The sequence below is a fragment of the Botryllus schlosseri genome, chromosome 3, assembly GCF_051294905.1.
Source record: "Botryllus schlosseri isolate E-star chromosome 3, Bs_hap1, whole genome shotgun sequence".
Taxonomy (NCBI): domain Eukaryota; kingdom Metazoa; phylum Chordata; class Ascidiacea; order Stolidobranchia; family Styelidae; genus Botryllus; species Botryllus schlosseri.
In genome coordinates this window covers 22,271,419-22,294,503 of record NC_137238.1, presented here as the reverse complement: position 1 = coordinate 22,294,503, position 23,085 = coordinate 22,271,419, and the positions used below count along the sequence as shown (strand labels likewise).

General features: G+C 40.3%; 2 long non-coding RNA genes across 2 annotated transcripts in view; both read right to left on the bottom strand.

Moving 5' to 3' along the window:
* The window catches only part of LOC145436102 (uncharacterized), a 423,401-nt gene that overhangs the window by 43,034 nt on the left and 357,282 nt on the right, over nucleotides 1–23,085 (bottom strand). The window lies entirely within an intron of this gene.
* LOC145436076 (uncharacterized) lies at nucleotides 3,646–4,095 on the bottom strand. The gene is made up of 2 exons (XR_013914164.1): nucleotides 3,937–4,095; nucleotides 3,646–3,756 (listed from the first exon to the last, which is right to left on the bottom strand). It is a non-coding gene; the product is annotated as an uncharacterized LOC145436076 (long non-coding RNA).

Here is a 23,085-nt window from a genome sequence, read left to right as displayed (position 1 = left end):
AATTGTCAAAACGTACTAAACTAAAACACGCACTTTCAAATTGGTATTTCTTCACTGGCAAATAATTGTTCTCTGTGGGATGGTATTCGTCTTGTAGATTGCCATGACAGGAACATTTGGAGTCAGCCATTTATAGGCTCCTATGGACAATTTAACATGTATCGAAGTTATCGGTCAGCACAAGGGCAGTCCTTTTCGGCCAAGGTTTTCTCGCTGCCCATCGTTCTGGCACACTTCTCGGAGTCGCATGCCACATGACATAAAACTTCATATGTGTTGATGCGTCGGGGCGGGGTAATGGCCGACGTCGAAATGGCAATTTATAAAAATCATGCGTATGTTTTCTTCGGGGAAAAGTATACCCAATGATGAAAAGATTTGGAAACATCAAATCGCGCACGGCGTGAAAAAAATTGAATAAAGTTGCATAAATTTTCAAAAATATACTCCATAATTTATGTTAATTCATGAAATTATTTTGGGTCCCCTCAAACTCCCCCCCCCCCTCGGTCCTGGTCCAACCTTACCCGACCCCGGACACTGGTTTATTATGACATCGCCAAGGTATACGCTGACATCGACAAATCCACTTTATATTTTGTGTTGGCCTCTGAATAGTAAATAGTTGCGAATGGGGCGTTGCGAATTACATATACGAGAGCTTGATTGCCTAATTATCACCCATTCAGAAGGTCACAGTGTTCAAATCAAATTATATGTATATTTCATTATAGTTGAGCCAATCGTCAGCTGTTGGATGCGGTAAATAAGTGTGCTTGGTTTTTGCCACAGCAGAAGATTGACTCGATACTTACAATGCATATTTGGGCTATAACAACGTGTTTTCAATTTTCATGCACGATGTTTGAATGAATTCGAGCCATTCTTGGATTTTAAATTTGACTTGTACTTGGAGATCTTATCTGGAACCGGATTTAGTCGAGATAAGAGATACAAGAGATCTACATTTTGATTTGGAACAGGATTGGATTATAATCCGTGTCGTTGAAGCGTTTGGTAGATTTTTCCCGTATCTGACGTGAATCAGGCAGCCTGTATAGAAACTGCGATCTTGATTTTAGGGAGGGGGGGTTGAACGCTGTTTGAAAGCCTGTTCTCACCAGTGGATCTCGATGGGAATTGGTAGGAATAGAATTCTAGTACTGCTTCATCTTATGTGGGTGTTTAAAGTCTGCTGATCGCTTTTTCAGTAATCTGACGTAAATCAGGTACGATTCGAAAGACTATGAAACGATTTCAGTATTCGGGGGGTTGGTATTACAACCCTATTCCCTCCAGTGGATCGCGATAAAATGTGGCAAGAATGGGGTTTTAGTGGTGGTACGTCATGAGAAGGTGCCGAAAGTCCGTTACACAAGCGTTTTTCAGTTATCTGACGTCAATCCGGCTCCTCATATATACAAACTCGTGATTTGAGTCTGGGTAAGAGGGGGTTTGGACCATATTTCCACATATGTTGATACCAATTCACATATATAGGCAGGGTTACCATCGACATAGACCCAAAAATAAGGACAGTCGAAAAATTAGATTAGCATGTAAACACGTTTTTGAATATATTTTGTATTTATACGAGCCGTGGCATAGGCCTACCACATTCAATACTTTTCGCCAAAAACAATCTGCTCCAGCACATCCTTGTTATTAGAAAGTGATTCATGGATCTCACGAGAGCTCATGTCTAGATTTACCTTTACTCAGGGCCGAATCAGCACTTCGTCAGCCCTCCTTCCCACAAAAACGTTGGTCTTGCCCCCCATAGGGTGATAAACCAATATTCTCCACCTCGCTGTGATTAGAGGCGTCAACCAAGATGGAAAAAGACCGTACACCATGTTTAGACAAAATCATTTTTGAGGGTATGAAGTTACTCGAGTAACAATGCTTGTAGTCTTGGTCCTGGCCGAATAAAACTTATTTGCGATGTTGGAATCGGGGAATATTGCTTTGAACAATTGCGATGTGCAATCATTGGTGAGGAATGATTGCTGGTGTGTGACTGTATGGAATGCCCAAGTGCCCTCTGCAGCAGCTGTCTCGTCGTCTGTGGTCGTTGGTGCTGATCGACTTGTGGAAAAATTATTCATCGACTGGCTCAAATTAATCATTATAACACACTTCCTGTGTTTTGGGGTGTCAATGTGAGTTGGAATAGCGGTCTTTCCTATGGCCTCCAGGCTAATGTCACAATTGCAGATATTGCTATGTGCGAAACACTCCCCCTTTAAACTTCGTTAGATACCTCTAAATTCTCTCTCATAATCGTCACGAAAAACGTTTTTACGCCTGCTCATTTTAACTAATCAAATTTGACCTTATTAGTAGCTAAAACTATGTGCGCAAGTGCAATATAATTTAGAAAAAGTTATCAATGATTACTAGCTTTATTACTTTTTAACCAATGTGTCGACTGCACTGCGCCTTTTTTCATTACGCAATAAATGCTGCCTTCCGCACAGCTTGAGCTTATTCTGCTATAGACCAAACAGTAGGAACCTGGTACTGCTGTTTACTGCTAAAATGACGTCCGCCGAGGTAGCTTGGTACAGACGAAACCACTCACGGCCCTAGCTATCTCACCACTTATAAGTCAAATTTTATGGTGTGTACGTCACGAGAGTTCCTTTCCTTTATGATGTCATAAAAATTTCGACGCAAAAGCATAATTTATGAATATTATACAACACAAATACCAGGGGAAACCATCAAAGTTCTGTAGTGGTTGAAAATAAGACAAAATAAGGACGCAAGTCGAAAATAAGGATATTTCTTAGAAATAAGGACAGCTGAGTTTTCTAAGACGTGGCCCTTCAAAATAAGGACAAATCTTAGAAATAAGGACGGTATGGCAACCCTGTATATAGGCAATGTGCATATGAATTGCACGTACATTTTACAGTGCATTACAATGTGCAAACATGTTTGGGGTCGCTCGTATTGTGGTGGGACTCAACTATAATGGCGATTTTAACGCGTTTGTTGAGCATAAAATTTTCATCTGGAAATTTTATGGTCATTCCCTATCTGGTGGTGTACTTGTACAGATTATTAAAGTAGAACCTTCGGTTATCAGTAGGTACCGCCCGCACTGTCTATTTGGTCCATTATTGATCAGTATACAGTGATTCCAAATCTTTTGAAGCTTGTGGGATACTAGAAAAGTGCTATAAAGCTCTCATCACATTTGCTTTAAATAAATGTTCACGTGATGAAGGCGCACTGCACTTTAAGCATGATGTATGTGGTCTCAAATAAATGTTGAGAGTATGAAAAACGTTTGGTAGGAACTATAGTGTCCTCCGAAATCCTTCGTTTTCGAACTGCGGCTATAAAAGCTTTTCACGAAAGGTTCAATTTCTAAGTGACACGTCAGCGCTTCTTAACCCTTTGCAAAATTTATGCCACTCCTTTCTTCAGTGTTGTTGTTGCAATCGCTCGGCGCAGTCGAAAGGCATATTCAATTTTTATATGGCACCCCAATTATGACGCCGAATTACCCTACTTATCGTCACACCTGCGTATTTATCAGCTAACACAACTGATATACTGCAGTGAGATATAGTTTGGGGATCACTGTCGTAAAGTCTAGCTGAAGTGATAATGTCAGTATCAAGCACATGTTCATACATTGAATACGGTTTATTACACATCAACAAAGCTTGCCATTGAATATTTCCAAGTACAACAATGATAGGGTTTTTGATGAATCTGGTCACTGGTCATCACGTCATATGCCTGGAAATAAAAAGATGTCAGAAATTTAGCCATGGGAATCCTACATCAGAAACGTATTAATCCAAGTTGCGATGTGGTCTCTCCTACTGATGATGGGAAGTATTGTGACGCCATATGTAGCCTTTTCCGTCATGCACCTTCTTACAATACAATACTTAATTAAACTCGATAATTACATACCTTAACCCTTGCCAACCATATTTTCCTGAAATATACGGCCTGGGTCTCGAATTTCCTTCATTTCCGATACTGCTGCGACAACGAAAGTAATGAACAGGAAAAGTACTTTAGTGGCGGCGTTCATTTTATAATGTTATCGGTGGATGACGATGCTGTATAGCTGTCAATCGAATAATATATTCATAATGAAATAAACAAGAATATTTTTGACTGACACTCGTCAAGGGTCAGGTTAAGTCGATGTTGGTTGCACTAGTATAGTTCTGATTTGTTGTTCGTACTGTCGAGGATATCAGTGGATTTACATATGATATGTGCCTTTAAATGATTACATTTCTTCTCTTTCAATATTTCTTGACTCTACGAGTCATGAAAGTTCAGGGCAATGAAGACAAATCGCAACTACTCAAATACGACCGTGGATAGAGCAGCACCATCCAGAGTAACGTGGGGCAACTCGGTGGAAGTTGGAGGAATAGGCTGCAACGGATATACGAGCAGTTATGAAAACAATCACGGACATCCGATTTGCTTGGAGGATAAATTGCCGCTGAGATACGGAGATCTTTCGTTCAGTTTAGACTTTGGCCCACAGAGTTTCTTAAAAATTTTTGACCGCAGACCTCTTTAACTTTTGTTGGCAGTTGCGCGTGACCCCAAAATGTGAGAGCCCGATGACTGGAAGGTCGTCCTGTCAGGGATCCCCTAAAACTATACTTTGCGGAGCCTGTTTAAGAATCCCTGAGCCCTAGTGGATGACCAGAGACCACGCGCACTGACTTTGGTCACTTTCAGTTATGCAGCGCAATATTATTTCCTGCATAACTGGCATTTCTTTATCCAATGATATCACGTTGATTTTATCGAGAAAGCCAAATAGAAGGCTATATGCATGAATTGCATTTAACTTGAAATTGAAAAACGTTAGTACTTCCCAGGGTTTACGACTCAGGAAGCTTCGGGACTAGGGTTGCATCTGAAACAAGGCCATTGTGTGAAACCTGTTTTTTATTTTTTATTTTTTTTTATTTTCAAGTTATGACGTCACTATATCCAATTGTGACGTCATAGTAGACTGACGTTGACATATGAAAATATAGAATAAATATTGCTTCTTTGACGAAATATCTACTATAGCTGCTGAACCGACTATTTTGAGGGTTCCAACCATTTCATATCGTATCAGTCGGCTTATCGGATGTTAATTGTCCGTAGGCTCATGCAGCACGTTTTTTTGGAAAGTATTTACACATGCATAATTGCACAACTTGAAAAAAACACAATTTTTTAAAGGCCTTTGTTTAAAACACTGTTTAAAACATGTTTTAAAATACCATTTGTTTTAAATGCAACCCTATACTCGGGACCCTTCCTCCTAAAGAAGTCCTAACCTTCACTGGTGTGTTTGTCGACCTTGTCGAGCTTTTATAACTTTTTGCGTCTTTACTCGAAAACACATCTGCAAAATATTGGCACGAGTGTGGCTGTCATAGCGTGCATTCAGCGACAAAAACAGCAAAGATGACAAATATCATTAGCTATATGCACGTGCTGAGATGGAGTCAAGAATCAATAATCCGAGCCAAAATGTCGTAATCCAATTTTTTAAACAAATTCTTATCTTTACCAAGTAAATGTGTCGTTAAAAGTCGACGTCGCAATCTCAGAATCACACATTGAGGGGAAAGAGAGAGAGAAGGATCAGACTTATTCTCGTCTACTTCATCGAGATGCTTTGACGATGGAGATTCGATACAGCAGGAAAGATTATCTAGTCTGCGCCCCATGGGTTTTCTTCCCCAAGCCATCCCTGAATGCTGAGCACCGAGTGTGACATCCGCGGATACCAGTTTTCGGGTCTTTTGTCTGAACCGGCCCAGGGATTATGAATCCATGACTTTCCGATCCAAAAGTCGGGCTCATGAACATAACGCGATATCGCTCGGTGCAGTGTGTGGTGGTTATCTATAGGGGCTAGTTTAAAGAGGTTTGGGATTCGGTTATGTTATATATGGTTAATGTCACGATTTCGATTAGCTCGTCGTAGGGTTAGGTGTATCGTTGGACTTGACTTGGGTTATTTTGAATGACTCGTTACCCAGTTAACAAAAGTGTGTACTTCTGTACATTCAATGCCGAACCAGGCGAAGACGGCGCCGAAGAGAAGTGAACGCAACCGCCTTGACACTACGGTGATGCGGTACCTCTGTTGTACACAAGAACTGATCGCTCCCGAATCCAGAAGATCGATTGTCAGCCTTATTACCCAATCTAATTGCGCCTGATTATCACGCGGCTTCACCGTGACATCTCTTCTGCCTAGCTTTGCCAGGTTCGTGGGCACTTAAGCGTGGAGTGATTGTGATGTCATAAGTCATCGGATGTTGTTTACCGCTTCACACTCAAAGTTTGAATTTTATTCCGTGCATACCGGCGAATTGTATTTCCGATATTATAGAGTTGGAAGGGAATATGAATGAAGTTCTTCGTTGGGATAAGTTGAGCAAGAGATATTTCGGGCTATTATTGAAATTTTTTACATGCTTGCTTAGATGTGTACTGATAGCAGTTCAGTCACATTAATTGCTTGTTTGGGTTAGGCTTCTAAAATAGGACTTGATATAAATGCTTACTTCGACTTTTCCGCCGAGGTGGTCAGTAACGAAGTACTTCTACTTTTTCGAAGTACTCAAGTAATTTTCCTCTACTTCTGGTACTTACTCAAGTAGATAGAATCTACGCTACTTCCACTTCTACTTCATAGTATTTAGTGATCTACTTACTTACTTTCCGCTATTTTCAGTTTGTCAAGTAGAAGTAGAGTAACCCTCCAATTAGAAAGAGAAACTGGCTGAATTCTCGGGCTGTTTTCACGGAGTTCTAACTTTCAATTTTAAGTAAATTTGAGTCAAATCCAGAATTTCCGTCGCGCTTCACATCAATTAGATATAGAGTTACAAATATGTTTTCACGAAAGTGAATATTATGTAGGTTGCAGGTGGCATTGCACCGCATTGTTGTCCATATGGCATATTTCATTACAGTAAATATAGCCCATCATAACGTTTGAAACTACCGTTTCGCAATCTAGCATTTACCCATCATTTCCTAATCTAGCAGCTCATGGCGTGTCCTAATCTGGAAAAGTAGACTCTGACTTTTTGATCGTTAGATCTGTTTAAGCAGACCACCCTTGAAACTGACTCGACAAAAGACATAAAATACATTTTCCGCTTTTCTGATGTAGTATTGGTAGTTCTCGTTCAATTCGCAGTATTATTACGTAGATTTCTAATTACGTTCAGTTCTTTTTTCTGGAGAACACACATGTTCAAGTTTAAAATCAATGCAATTACACTGTATATGGCATTTTCACGTTACGCCATATTTTTTTATCATGGTATAGAAATCGCGCAAAGTGTTAACATCGTGTCCATACAACTTCTCCGTATTGCTCTTCGACTAAACTTAAGGTCGTAATATGCGTGAGGGAACATGCCCTGACATTTTCTAAAACGGGATGTTCGAGTAAACAAAGGATTTGTAACTCATTTCCATAGCAAAACTATCATTTGCATCTCATGATGCGGTCGAATGCTCAATTGCTCATGCTGTCGGAAATTTATACATTCCGTGATGCAACAATATGCTTTGTACATGAAGCTCTCTGCACCTTCCGCATAGCTCAATTTGCAGCTGTCGAAGGTCCATGCGAACGTATTGTGACCTTTTCCAAGACTACTTACTTACTTGAGTAGATTTAAAGCCAGCAAATTCTACTTCTACTTCAAGTAGTTTTAGGTAGCTTATGGAAGAAGTACTTCTACTCGTACTTACGTAGATTTTTGCGTCGCTACTTCTACTTCTACTTGAGTAGCTTTCTTGACTACTTTGACCACCTTTGCTATTCAGTGACCTGAAATGTCGGATTGGCTGCAGTGAACAGCGTGATACTTGTCAAGTTATTAATGCTCTGAAGCTGAACGTAATGCGTACTACCGGTACGTTGATATTTTAATGCTAAACCACGGAAGAGTGTCGGTACCCCTCACTGAATTTTGGCGTGTTGTAGTTATGGCTCTGACATCATTTGTTAGTGCATTCATTAATGCATGTAAAATGTACATTAACGAAACACGGAATATGCTCAACCCATCTATTGTCTCTGTCTGCAATATATGTGACTGAATTTACAATCATAGATGTTCGTTACAACGGTTGGCATCAGGGCTGTGGAGTCGGTAAATTTTACCACCGACTCCGGCTCCGACTCCACACATTTTCAATATACCGACTCCGACTCCGACTCCTGAGTCTTTAAACGTACCGACCCCGACTATTTTCTTAAGAGAACTCCGATTCCAACAGAATTGCCAATTTACTTGAAAATTGTATGTAAAACTGTCGGTTGAATGACTATCATACAACCATTAAACATATGCAAACATATGATTAACGGTGACATGCAAAATTGGTTAATTGTGGCACAGCTCGAAATATCCACTATGCAATTAACATGAAATAATGATTTGCTAAATATCCTTCCTTTTTCATATTTTTATATTTTTTATTTATTTATTTATTTATTTTTTATTTTTATTTTATCATTTCTTTATATTTCTATGTTTATATAACATGGACTCTCTGATATCTTAATATGTATGACTGATACAAATTTGACATAAATGCAATCGTGTATAATTAAAGTGTCAATAAAATAATTCAAGTGCACCTCTATCGTAAGTAGTCAAATACCATAGCATATGTCTAGTCTACATGTACTTGGTCAAGTAGGCCTATTCAAGGACTAGGACTTGCAGTCTTTCTTAATCATTTGTTCGACCTAAACAGCTAAGCTACACTACACATATTTTTAATTTTGTGAAGTGGGGAGCCTCGTTTGGGGTTATATTTACATCAACCAGCCGATGCATTTGCTCTGTCACAGTATCATGGTATAATTCCATAAAATCCATCAATTTTGACTGCATCACGAAGATGCATAATGCGATTTTCTCCCTCTCTGCAACTGAATTGTAATTTGTAAGTAATGCCCAATTTTATCTATATCAGGGGTGATCAACTTTTTCGGCGAAAGGGACACACGAGATTTACGAACCATTGCGCGGGCAACTGGAATGCTGATAACCTTATTTTAGTCGTCCGATAGGAGCGAACTGAACTAGGTAACATTGCAAAAAAGACTTATATTACTATGCTCTAAAATTGATAACAACTATGTCATGCAACTGGCAGTGTGTAGTCACGCCCTGGTCGCGCGAAGGGCGAAATTTTTTCAGAGGTAATGACTGAATTATATCAATAAATATGTTACTTACATATATTGGGGAACTGGGGGTCGCATCTGTATAGCACTGGGCTCATTAGACGAGGACATGATTATCCGACGTTTAGACATAGCAATAACGACGGTTTCGGTGAACGCGCCTCTATCATTTTGAGCAAATGTTTCGTCGCTGACGATCTTGCTGCGAGTGCACAAGCGAAGTCGCATGTTGGACGACACGTTATCTCCTAATTGCAAATATGATTAGACTCAATTCTGTATTTATAATTTTCAGAAGGGGGCTCCAATACTGAATGCAAGAAATCTAGTGCCAATAAATCATTGGAAGTGCGGAAAAATATTTCAAGTCAAATAAATTTGCTACGAAATATTGTACTTCATGCTCATATACGAAGATCTGCGATAAATGTGGCTGGCCCCTGGATACGCCAATTCATCAGAACATATCTTTTCGTCATCATCAGATTTCGCGGTCAGACTAATCAAATTTTGGTTGGCCTTGCAATTTTACCTAGTGTTATAAATAATTGCGAGATTTACCTCGCAGGCCACACAAAACCTTCTCGTGGGTCACATTTGGCCTGCGGGCCACAGGTTGGCCGCATCTGATCTGTATGGATATTAATAACAGTGATTGGTGGTACATAAAAGTTCTAGTGAAAATCCTTCGAAAGCAATTGTTTTTATGATAGAGAAGTTGGAGTCGGAGTCGGAGTCAGGGTCATTTTCACAAACTCCGACTCCGGTCAGTATTTTTCCCACGACTCCGACTCCGACTCCAGCCATCATAAATTTCACGACCCCGACTCCGACTCCATCAAGCGAAAATTAGCCACACTCCGACTCCGACTCTACCGACTCCGACTCCAACTCCAACTCCACAGCCCTGCATGGTTGGCGCGATAATGAAAACATCTTGTCAAATTGTGATGTCTTACAACATAAGGGTCAGTATATCTGCCAGAAAGCAACAATGATTCAGGTATAGCGATAGGGCTATTAGCGGTTGTAAGCTGCAGTAGCGAGAGGCTTAATGGACGGCAACAAAGGGTTAACGAGTCTGCAGCTGAAATGCAAAAATTGTATCTTTTGAAGCATCATTTTGACATCGAATGCGCATGATACGCCGTGCAATCGCTTTCCATTTTGTTGACTAGGTAATCGCTAATTTGAGACTATATATTAGGGTGGAGTGAAAAATGAAAAATTTTGAATTTCATGCCAAATAGCAAATAAATAAATTCTATCATAATTTTGGGTTCGTACACCCTCTAGTGGTCGTGCAATTTCACCGAACGACCCAAAAATAGCTAATTTCGTATATATCTTGATAACCGCTTATACTAGAATGCTAGTTTTGGGCTTAAAAGATGCAGAAGCAACATGTTTCTATCTCCCTTCCATATAAATTTTTCTCAAAAATGAACAGAAAAAAAGTTACAAGCAAATTAATGATATTTAGACCGATATTAAAGGTGTCGATTGGTATGATCAAGTTTGTAATGCCAATTTTTAGGTATGAGACCAAGTTCAGCAAAATCTATTTCGCAGAGGTATCTTTTGACTTTTATATCAACCTCGCATCGATTAGCTTTATAAATATAATGATTTAACTTTTATTGCATCATCCAATGAATATCAATAAGCTTTAGTAATATTGCATCATCCAATCAATATAGATTATCTGTGGTAATGTTGCATCATACAATCAACATCAGTAAGCTTTGATAATGTGGCATTTTACAAACCTTTAGTTTATGAATTTGGTGGACAAGAAAGCATCTTCCTGTTCAACTCTACAAAGAATAGATCGCTCAAAAAGTGGATTAGTTGCTGACCTCAAAAAGTACTAATATATGTAATTGTGTGTTTATTGTTTAACCTCTTGCAGCTTTGTAGTTTATCATGATATGTAAAGGTAATTGAACTGGCTAACATTATGTTGACAAGAAAAAGATCCAAGTCTGATGATGCTTCGAAAAAGTTGCTCGGTGGGGAAACTTTTCAAACTGTTGGTAATTTTCCTTCTGGAATACTCCCAACTAAAAGACAAGTGATTGAGCGCATGCTGAACTTCAATCACTATAGAAAGTTGGAAAACGCGAAAATAGTTGCAAAGGAGCTACATGATCGATGGGTTTGGTGCAATGTATATTCCATTCATGACTTGAGTATTGCAAAAAGAGTCAATCAACTAATGTTGAAATTTAGTGATTTATCTCGCTATCCTAAAAAAACTAAAACGACAGACCGCTGTAAAGAAATGGAATCCACTTTCTTGCAAGATGTGGATAAGCTTTTTGACATCTTTTGCGGCGACGACAAACAAAGAAAGAAAATTGAAATTCAATATGGCTTAAGGATGGCACCGGATGATTATGCATTTTATGAAGATCAAAAAACAGAACGCAAGGAAAAATGTTTATGTGAAGTTGTGCCTCTTTCATCGGCTGATCAAAGATTTCGTAGGGGGTCAAGATCAATACAACAAGGTGATGTTCCTCACTCAGCTGCCAGCACTTCTATTGAGCCATTCAATTTTACTTCTACTGATTCAGAGTCCATTCAATCACAATCAACATCTTCTAGTAATAATTCAACTTTTATGGAAGAACTTCGACCATCAAACCAAAACCGTGTAAAATGGACCAACTTGGCAAGAGTTTGTGAAAGGTATAATCTATCAGACCGTACAGGAGCTGCTGTTGCAACTTGTGCATTGCAAGATGTTGGAATGATCAACGAAAAAAATGATTCGTTTGTGGTAGATCGCAGCAAATTACGAAGAGAGAGAGAACGGTGCAGAATATAAATACAAGAAAGGGAGGCAGAAAACTTGAAGCTTGTGAATGGGCTCTACATCGATGGAAGAAAAGACGCCACTTTGATTATGGTTACAGCGCCCACTGAAAAAAACTATATGACAACAGAGCTGGAGGAACATATTGTTTTAGTAGGAGAACCAGAGAAGTATTATCTTACTCACTTATCACCTCCAAATGGAAAAGGTCGTGCTGTGGCAAAAGAAATATTTGATTTTATAGCCAACACCGAACTCCGCGAAAACTTGACTGTCATGGGATCAGACAGTACAGCATCAATGACAGGTCGATTTAATGGCTGCATTCGTGCAATGGAATAACTTCTGCAAAGACCACTTCAATGGGCTATCTGTTTGCTTCATTGTAATGAGCTCCCTTTTCGACATGTTTTTTACAGAATTAGATGGTACAACAAAAAGCCCGGATAGTTTTAGCGGTCCAATTGGCTCAAGACTAGATGGCTGTGTTTCTGAATGGCCAGTAGTTCAATTCAAAAGCATCCCTAATCCCCACTGTCCACAACTACCTCAGCGTGTTGTGGAAGACTTGAGTACAGATCAAAAGTATGCCTATGAAATGTGCACAGCTGTTTTGATTGGTCTAGTTGAACCAGATCTGCAATATTTAGAGGTTGGACCGATCTTTCATTCAAGATGGTTGACTCTCGCATGTCGAATTTTGAGGTACTATGTAGGACAGAGTCATCCATCCAGAAATCTGAACTGTCTTGCTCAATTCTGCATGGAGGTCTATTTTCCGTCATGGTTTGACATAAAGATGCACAATTCCATTACTGAGGGTGCTAAAAATTTCTATAACATAGTCTCCCGTGTCTCAAAGCTGCCTGATACACGAATTCGGTCTCTTGCATTTTCTGTGCTACAAAGAAATGCTTATTTTGCACACCCGGAAAATGTTTTGCTGGGAATGCTTGGTGACAAGGAGGACAGCGTCCGAAGACTTGCAGTTAACAAGATTACAGCTATGCGCAGATCAACCACACCATACCAAATTCCAATCGGCGACTTTGAAGGAGGATATATAAATGAAAACAAATTTACAAACAGCAACATTGACACCGGCATCAGATTCTTCAAAATTCCAGTTATCAACATCAAGGCTAAATCTTTCCACCAAATTGTCAACTTAAACCACGAGGATATTGAACAACCGCCTGCAATCAAGACCCTGTAAGATCTCGAGCTGGAAAACTTGAGATCATCTCCATTAAAGCTCAGTCATCCGTGCCACAACCAAGCAGTGGAAAGACACGTCAAAGTGGTGACTGAAGCATCTGCCCATGTGTCAGGATTCAAACGTAGAGATGGTCTCAGCAGACAAAAACTGAAGTCTCGAAAGCTGATGAAATCTTTCAATACTAAACACGATTTTATTGTTTGTGAAGACTAATACTCCGTGATGCTGCTGCAAAACTTTTCTGTTTCCAATAAAGAACTGATGCTTGTCTTTTGAATGTGGATTTCCAATTTTGTGTTTTGAGGAGCTTTGTGATATATGTGTTACAAACCCTAAAACGGCATGTTGGTAAGAAGTCTCTTGACGGTCGCTGTTTTAAACTTATCGATATCGCGAGGCCGCACTGCCGATGGAAGCCTTTTTAAATACAGTGTTAGGAGTCACTAGTCGATGCCCGAGCACTATTTATACTTGGAGGGGACTTCATTTGTTTGAGCAACTTTTGGAAAGTAGTTGTAATTGATGGGTTATGTTGCTCAGTCATAAGACTAAGCATTACACACTTTTGACATCATACCCACTGCGTCACTGCTAAATTTTACCTCAAAAATCAGTAATTTGCTTGTAACTTTTTTTCTGTTCATTTTCAAGACAAAGTTCTATGGAAGCGAGATAGAAACATGTTGCTTCTGCATCTTTTAAGCCCAAAACTAACATTGTAGTGTGAGCGGTTATCAGGATATGGTGAAATTAGCTAATTTTGGGTCGTTCGGTGAAATTGCACGACCACTAGAGGGCGTACGAACCCAAAATTATGATAGAATTTATTTATTTGCAATTTGGCACCACATATCAAGACCCTTTTTTGAAATTCAAAATTTTTAATTTTTCACTCCACCCTATTATATATAGCTGTTTTGAATGCCTCGCTATAAGCGTTCACCTTTTCTGCACTATTGTGTATCTTGAATGCCTCGCTATTTGACACTTGTTGTTTTGAACGCCTAATTGACGCGACGTAGGCCTATATCTACGATCCACGTACAAATTGCACATCTTGACATTTATCAGAAGCTTAGGCTTCTGTTTCGGCGAAAGCGATTTGAATGCGGTAGTATAACACGAGAAAGATGCAGCAATAGCGGATGCAGGAACTGTAAATTTTCACAAGCGTGAAGAGCCGCAAAGATATATGATCGATTATGACTCGATTGTGTTATGATTATTATGATTCGAGGTTTTCTGAAGAGAAAACAAATCGTGCCATCAAAACGAATAATAACGAACATGAAAACGTACTCAATGCACATTCATCATTGCGTCAGATCCCGGCACGAAAAGATACACGAATTTGAGAGTCATATGTAACGAATCATGCACTCTACTACATCCGTCGGAAGTAGTTTCTGTCAGTGTTGGGATGACTCAAGTCACGTTTTCTGATGAATGACAAAACAGATTCGACTGACATCATAATATAATATTACAACCATATCTGTAATCCTCATTGATGATTTTTGAGTCTTGATTGTATTTGTATATTCCTATAGCAACGAAAACCTATTGCTGGGATCTCATTTTTGTATGCCAATATTAACCACGATACATATGTCCGCAATCTATGATCGTGGTGCAAAAAAAAGAAACAGGTAATGATCACGTGGGTTTTGTTTAGTTAACAAAAACAACTATCATATGTCAAAATATTTCCAGTCCAGTGTAAAAGAACTTGTTAAGTCGGTCCTTTCTTGGATATGTCGACGAAATTTAGTAGTGAACTCTGCACGCTCTTATACACGTATATGTAAGGTCGACACAAGAAAAGAGATGGATCAAGAATTAGCCCCATTTAGCCCCAGTCAAAAGCCCACAAGTGTGTTTGGTGAATCGTGACGAATACTGGGGGCAAACTGTCAGACCCTGCCGCTGCCGGTATACCGAATGAACTGATGACCAGCAACCACTTGACTAGCTTGCTCAGATGCCCTGTATCTGACCATAGTGTTCCCGCTCGTGTCTTTCCATCCTGCGCAAGCACCAGAGAACGCATCTTTGAGAATAGGCTTTCGAATTCAATAAAGTGGAGCAATCCCTAGTGTCTCTACGGTCTACGTTCACTCCACACCACCTTAGAAAACTCTGCTCTGACCATAATATCCTACAGTGGTATAGACCAGTGCTTCCCAACCGGTGGGTCACGAAGCTATTTCAGCTGGGTCGCGAAGTATTTTTAATTGTTACAGGTTCCTATTCAATTTCCCGAATATTCAAGATTGGACGAGCAAATATACGTTCTCCTATGAAATAATTTTTTTTGTCTACGACCGCCACAAGTCACTATCCCGTACTCACAATAATTTGTGACCCAGATTTCCGTGGCAGACATTTTGATTGGAGAGAGATATTGGATTGTACATTATTGTGTATGCTTGAGAATTGGAATTGATTCTTTCCTCCAAAGGCTTTGCGAACGTTGACCGGGAAATTGAGCAATCCAGCCCGGTTTGCAGCTTTAATCAGCAGACAATCAGGGCTTTAAACAAGTCACAAGGCTCCGAATCACAAGTCAATCTCACTTTACAGTTTTGACTCGAGTCAAGTCGAGTCATTTTCAATTCACCGCCGAGTCAAGTCCGGGTCCAAGTCAGCGAGCGGAGGGTCGAGTCCAAGACAAGGCTAATGACCATGACCATCCAGTCCAGGTCCAAGTCATTGTGTTGACTACTCAGTTTTCAGTTGAAGTCGTGCTAATCCAACTTTTTATAACTCTGTTTGATGATATCGAATAGTTCGCATTTACCTGTACCTGAATACCATTACCTGTACCAATAAACGAAATCCCAATCGTGTGGCTAGTTTACTATTCTTCGAAATTACAATTACAATAACAATTACAATGAAATGTCAGTCTTTGCCGTCTAAGTCTTGAGTCAAATGACTTTGGTTCGAGTTACGCGCAATGACTCGTGTCCAAGTCGATGTAATACACAGATTGACTCGAGTCGAGTCGAGTCATTTCCGTACTTTGAGAAAATGACCCGTGTAAAGTCAAGTAATCAGAAAATCAGAAAACAAACCTGCAAACTGTTGCCTCAATGCAAGCTACTCGCAACCCCTTTGTGTTCGACGTGAAAGACGAATTACTGATTGGATACGCGTTTTCTCCTTTGTCGTTGTTTGAGGTGTCCATGGTATTTTTCGACTACGATGGTCAATTACACCGGGCCGATATTGTTTCTTATGATTCCACATCTGCAGACTTCGAGCGCGACCCACTTCCAACCATTTTAAGACACCGCATACGCTGATCGAATGACAGGGTAAAGTGTAGATAAACCTTTCTCGTGTGTAGTCATCTGTTACATGCATGACCGTAACTGCTGCAATCAAACACCTCAATTATATGGGATTGCGAGCTCGAAAGGAGTAAGGTAAAATTGGCTCGTGAACCAACTTAAGTCATCATCAGTGGCGGCTCGTGACAATATCGGGTGGTGGGACAAGGGCTGCAAGCGACTTTTATCAAGATGACGTCACAATGGCGTTTTCCAACGTAAACAAGTAACTTAATGATGGTACGGTAACATGAATTTCCCGGCAACAGTGATTTTAACGTATGTGCCACGAGAGGTCTGCTGGTGAGCTGTGACTTGAAGTGTGGTAACTGCGTAAACGGCGTACGGAACAAAGATTCAACACGGTTCATGTTTGCATTAGACCTGACTAATTATCTGCAGAAATGGAAATGACTATAACTCGAGAGATAGCGTAAGCCTGATTGGAAAGGTCAACGAATTCGGACAGATACGCAATTGTTATCTCATAGATTGGCCCTGTCCTATTGAATCCAAAACATCATTCTAAAGAACTAAGAATAGCAGCCTCGGAAATTTGGTCTCGGTAGTCGGTACAGCATAAGAGATTTTGGCCTTGAAACTGGAGACTGTAACACGACACATACGTTTTTATTACTGTCTTATAGGTCTGCTGCGAAATCGCCTTTGGAAAATATATTACCGAATAAATACGTGGATGAAAGCCTTAAACTTGGTACACTGTTACATGACATTATCGAGAAGTGGCCTCATGGCCCTTTTCGGTATGGTACACTGTCAAAATTATTGCGAACAGACCAACACCGAATTTTGCGTAAAATTTACTGAGGAATAGGCTGATCAAGTGATCAGCTGTTAGCCGCCATCGAAAACGAAATAACTATCGCGCTTGACAGGGGGTTGTAAGCAAATGGCTTGAAGGCCACAATTTCACGGTGAAATTGACATTGGAGAATATAATATCAAAGTAAATATTTGAATGCAAACTGAGAATGATATCATCATCTCAGTTAACGTTACCGCAGATACACCGGCTTTTGCGTGAAATCCGCAATGTGTTGTAGGCTAAAGTGTCAGATCGGAGCACATCTTTACCACACTCGACCTTGATAACGAAATTACTGCCCTAATCATTGAGTGTCATGTCAACCTTGAGACTTGGCACAGCGTTCGATACTAAAATCAAGACATACCGTGCAAAAGCTTATGACAGATCTAGGTAAGGAGCATCGTTAAAATCAATAGAGACCAATACCGGCTTTGCGTATAATCTGTTAGCGATAAATGACTAGTCAGCTCTCACTCGAATTAGGAAGCCAAATTACCACTAACACAGTTCAGTGACAAACTTAAAACTTGGTACAGCGTTCGATACTAACATTAAGACTTGCCGTGCCAAATGTCATAACCGATCTCGGCATTGAACATCGTCAAAACCAATGGATACCAATACCGGCTTTTGCGTAAAATCTGTTTGCGATACATGACGGATCAGCACACACTCAACTTCGGAAACGGAATTACTACCCTAAACTTTAAGTAGAAACCCTGAAACTTGGGGCAGTGTTAAATACCACCATCACGACATGACAGAACAAGTTTCAAGAGTTATCATGGTGTGAAACCCCATTAAAATCGACCTATACCAGCAAAGGTCGACTAAACGCAGATGACGGTAACAGAGTTCAGCTATAGATACGATTGTTACATCACACCTTAAGGAAACAGAGCTATCGTGACCCGGTTGCTCGGTAATTTTATGAATAGGAGAGAGTAAATCACCGTTTCTTTATTGTGCGCGGCTTTGAGAGAATAGACAGTGAAAGCTTGTTATGAGCGCTACCGGGGCAAGCCCCGGCTAGGCATTCGCAAAGCGAAAACACAGAAGAGAATTCGATTTTCGCAGAGACTTCGCTATATATGGGCATTTACAAGCGAAAGGACAAGAAGTATACGATTTTCGCTGTGATTTCGGTTTATATAGATAGGTGTGCGTCTATAAATGGTGAAGAATTGTTATTGAACAGAATTTTAGGTGGGGCAATGCCCCAGTTGCCCTATAGGACGAGCCGCCACTGGTCATCATTAATTATTAATTTGACGTCGCGCAAGGCGATTTAACGCGCGATTTAACATTGATATCAGTATGGGTACCGCTCCCCTAATGATTATGTCCTTTACGTTCGAAACTTGAATGACAGCATTTCGCTGACTGCTCCTGCAGAGCTGTCGAATTTTGTACTTTCTCATTTCACGGGCGGCCTGGCGACACCGCTGAAAATTGGATGTTTTGCCGGTACGCAGCAAGAAGATAACCCTGTGCGGAAATTATTTTCCATAAAAAGCCAAACAGCAAAGCGATAACCCATACAACAAGTCAAGTATCAAACACCAAACCCTATTTGTCTGCAAACTTGACAGAATGCATTGCAACAAAACTCATTGTTGGCGACTTTAACAAAATCCATAGCTGGAAAAAGTGACCCAGCAGTGAAAATGTACTTATCATCGATCTCGCTCGGGCGTTTGTCGAGGGGGAAAGAACCTCAGATCTAAACGACAGTGAATCAATCAAGCGATCTAATTATATATAGTTGGGGCACTCTCAAATCTCGTGCTTGGCTGCGGTTTTTCAACTTCTAGATTGCGAGTTATTGCGTCATAGACAGAGGTGGTCTGTAACGAAGTACTTCTACTTTTTGAAGTACTTGAAGTAGATTTTTCCTAGTCACACTACTTTTTAAGTAGTTGTGATTTTAGACTACTTCTACTTCTGCTTGACAGTTTTCAGTTTTGTAGGCAAAAATAGGCGTAGAATACCTACTTACTTACTTACTTGTGAACCACCACTCCTACTTCTACTTGAGTAGAAATTCCGGCGTTACTTCTACTTCTACTTCTACTTTAGTAGCGACGGTGACTACTTTGACCACCTCTGGTCATAGATAACATTGAGATGCAGCTAATCCATCACATAGCTATTTGTTTCGCAAACTAAAGAGGGAACGTAATTAGAAATGGTTATATAGCATGTTTTTCAATCACGCCTTTACATTTTGCGCAATACTTGATAAAAGTTGCAGTAAAAAGTGGCATGAAAAATGGAAAAAGTTGCAAAAAGTTACTGTATACAACTTGTTCAAACAGTCTAAAACACCATATTGCTAAATTCTGAGCATTTGCGAAGCTCCCGGAAGCTGAGAAAAAAGTTGTAAAAGTTGCAAAAATTTGCCGTAATAATTACTAATTAATTAATTGCCCGAAATTTCCAAAGACACCACCTTTCTCAGCACCATATATATGCTGGTGCGGTAATCCCGATATCATTCACCCATGCAACTATTCTTTCGCTATAGTGAACTCTGAAGCCTCATTTGTCCTTCCCCTTGCAGCCTGCCGCCCCTGGAGCAGAGTCAGAACCATCAATATGGCTCCCTCGCCACTGGATACAACACGCAGTAGCGCAACGCGCAATACGCAATACCAGACCGATAAATCCGGCCTGCTTGATTGTCATATCGTTGGTATTTTGTTACGATTAGGGTCGTTTCGTATGCAAGTTCCCTGTATGCTGGGCATTTCCTGGAATTGATGGAATTCGAACTTTCAGGAGGGAGGCGACACAAATATTCCTCGATTGTGCCCATATATTATTATTTGCGAATTAAGTCGTCGTAGTGAGGTCTGATGTCTCGCGGAAAGCATTATGCGATGACTGTCGTTTGGTTCATCATATTCATCCGTGGCATCAAATATGTAGACTATATACTTTGATGATGTCAAATCATAAAACGCCCAAGTCTATCAGAAACAGCGCAATGATAATGAAACCTTTGTGACTGTGTCGATGGGTAGAGTTGAGGTCAGGTTTGGCTTTGCGTTTACGGACGAATTTTTTCGATCTATTCGGTGATATGACATTTGTACTAATGGGTAGTAACATCAGGATGCCATTGATTTCTGGGCGCGGCCCAACATTATATGTGACATGGTTAGCTTCGAGTCCATTGGTCGCCCCAGGCTTGCTTCGCAAGTGAGGCTTCGTCAGATTAAAATCGAAATGAATATATAGGAAGGTATTGATGCACGCACAATTGTTAAGAATGATGTTGGTAGTTCTGAAAATTGTAGAGATGGCATTTGCTGGATTACTTCATACGCCAACTGCATATCTCAAATTTAGGGGATTGAGTCTGAATGGTTGAATTGTGTTTATCAACGTGAGCATTGAGCTGGCAATTCGTGATTTACTTCATTCGGTAACCATACAATTGATGGAAATGACTGGAGGCGACAACAGTCCAAACTACAATTCATTCACAAAGCCGTCTGCAATTTCTAAGGCATGTAAAGGCTATTCTCGAAATGAAAGCGCAAAATGAAAGCTTGGAGAAGTACATAAGTAAATAGTTACTGAAAGTATATCTCGTCAATATTTCGTAATTCTTCAGCAGTTGATCCAAGGTGATTAAGACTCTCGATATTGCAAGATTCCAGACTATCATATAACGACTGACGATACTATGCAGAGGGTGAATCGTCAAAAATATTTTCAGTGACCGTGATACGGGGTGCTATTTCACCTGCTGGTTTTTATGACGATTCCAAGGATAAAAGCAATGTAGACGTATCACAAAACTACTTCACGCTGTTCAAAACCCGTGCGGGGTGTATATATAATAAGGTTACCTTAAAACCGTTTCCAGTTATAGTAGACGTAGTTAAACCTCGTGAAACAATAAGTTATAGCTACAATTTTACGAGCGGAATCGGCATATACAAAACGGACGAAATAGATGCTGGATAACGGGAACTGAATGTATTTTCGGAGATTGAATCCCCTCGTAAAGCCATTAGTAATTTTGCAATAGTCACAAAGAGGGTTCGATCAGTCCCTCGTGCAGCCTAATATTAATTGTTGAGCCCATTAATGCGACAACGGTAGAGCTTTCGCACAATTTAAAGCCTTACCAACCCATTTTCATCCTTGCTTTCTGTATGCGACTTTGCATTGCAGCGCATCTGCCTGAAGATGGCGGCACAGAGTCGGAAAAATAGTCTTATAAATCGTCATTTCGAATATCAGACGCGCTGCTATATAGCGCGTAGGTATAAGATAGGCTTACCATACGTACTCTTTCAAGAGGATTCGTCCTATTTTTTGACTTGTTTCAAAGTGTCCTCGGAGGACGTCCTTTTGTCCTCTTTCTTGAGAATTTTGGTAATATTGATAGCAAATTTCGACTAAGATGCCGTAAATCAGCACCGAAGGCATGCTCCGGTGGGTATTTCGGGAGTTGACCTTTTTTTTAGTCGAAAAATTTAACATTTTTTGAAAATTCTCCTCTGGTTTTGCAAGTTTGAAAATTCTGAAAAAGTGTAGTCTTTTCAGATTTCCAAAATATGGCAACCCTAGTATAAGATGAACTACACATTGCAGAGTCAATGGGAAATAGCCTACCCATGGGGTAACCAACGCAGTGCCAGCGGGCGTCAGGTAGCCCGTCAGACCAAATGAGTCGCCCGCATTCGCAGTAGGCCTAGAAAATATTCAAATGCTAGTTTTGAAGGTTGACGTGGAGAGGGGTCGATATGAATAGCAGTTGACCCCAAGAGACATGCGATGCGAGCGCTGTTTTCGATCGGGGCGTTGCTGGTATTGGCCGTCGCGGAGGCTTAACGGGAATGTAGTTAATATTCCCGAGCCTCGAGGCGGCGATTGACCTATGATTGCGCAGTGTGGCAACGAAACTGAGCTTGGAGACCCCGAGAGAGTTATAAGTTCTTGGCAAGGAGTGGAAACCCTGTTCAGTGCTCTGAATATCTAGGTGAAGAAATGCAACCTAGCGCGGATCAACGACGAGAGTAACTGGTAGCCTTTCGCATTAAGCAGTACGCAAGAAGTGACTCTTGGTTTCAAAAAGGTCACAAGTCACAAGTAGGCGATGAAGAGTTATAAAATACTACTGGGTGAAGGCGAAGTCCGTGTGAATCGAAGCTGATCCGTCAATGTCGAGCCGCACGCTACTATTGACCTATTTATCCGGGAAGTTGGATTAATACTTGAATTATGCATCTCTAGTATTTTAATACTGTTCTTTACATTGCATTTGAAGGGGGAATTACGTGTTAGGAATGAATTGAAAATGAAATACCTAATCTGTCACAACATCAACAAAAGCAAATTCCATGTGGCTAGGCTGTGGATGAGACCTAAGGTACATGTGCTCTACTTACGAATTAAAACACTAGCAAACATCTGATAATTCAAATTACCGAATTGCAAATGAGCTACGAAATATTGGAGATAGAATCGAAATGGCTCGCGCTGAAAATAGCAGACGTTCCGATTTCTGCCACCGAAACCCACCCCTTGGCTAATCCACTGTTAGTGGTGATGACTAAGCTAACAATTGCTGCAAGAACATCGCGCAACATTACACCGGTATCACGATTCATAAAAATGACGACACTTATTTTCTAGTTA